The following is a 696-nucleotide window of genomic DNA, read 5'->3' as shown; positions in this document are numbered from 1 at the left end:
GGTCATGTAAGTGCCAAAGATAAGACACAATAAAGTCATGTAAGTGCCAAAGATAAGACACAATAAAGTCATGTAAGTGCCAAAGATAAGACACAATAAGGTCATGTAAGTGCCAAAGATTCGAGTTTTTACAAGAGAGTAACAAACACAACAAAAGATGGAGGAGAGATCAGGAGGAAAGATGTTTGAAAGAATAGAAAGAGCAAACCACATCATAGCACCCGCCAACCACTCACGTACATTCCCATGCCAGTAAGACGCCGCAATACCACCAGCGACTCTCACATCTTTTCTTTGAATCAGAATCCATATAACATTCCCGTACATCAAACTCAACTCTATCCCCTTACTTCTTGTGTTCAATCAACTTCAAAGGAATAAACTTTCTTATGTGTAGTTATGATAAAAAATTTTCTTCAGTACCAAAATGAAAGCCGGCACCAGTTTATGTTATAAATAGACATTCAACAGGACACGGGGGTTAAAAACAACAAGTCAATGAGCTGTCTAGTAAAGGCAAACACATCCAAAGAATGAAGCGCCAAGACACGAGAAAAGAAACAAACGATGAATACAGTGGGAAAATGGCACAAGTCACAATTGTCCACTTTCCTCATTGTCTACCTAGATGAGCTGTGTTTGCCCCATCAGCCGTAACTACAGCTTCTGTGACTGTGCCACCCCTCCACTGTCGTC

The 696-nt window shown here is 40.4% G+C and overlaps 1 protein-coding gene across 1 annotated transcript in view; it reads right to left on the bottom strand.

Moving 5' to 3' along the window:
* Positions 1-696, bottom strand: part of LOC101848853 (pre-mRNA-processing-splicing factor 8) — a gene marked incomplete in the record, with an annotated part of 48,831 nt that overhangs the window by 31,810 nt on the left and 16,325 nt on the right.

The sequence above is a fragment of the Aplysia californica genome, unplaced genomic scaffold, assembly GCF_000002075.1.
Source record: "Aplysia californica isolate F4 #8 unplaced genomic scaffold, AplCal3.0 scaffold01017, whole genome shotgun sequence".
NCBI classification, from domain to species: domain Eukaryota; kingdom Metazoa; phylum Mollusca; class Gastropoda; order Aplysiida; family Aplysiidae; genus Aplysia; species Aplysia californica.
This window is presented reverse-complemented; position numbering and strand designations above follow the sequence as displayed.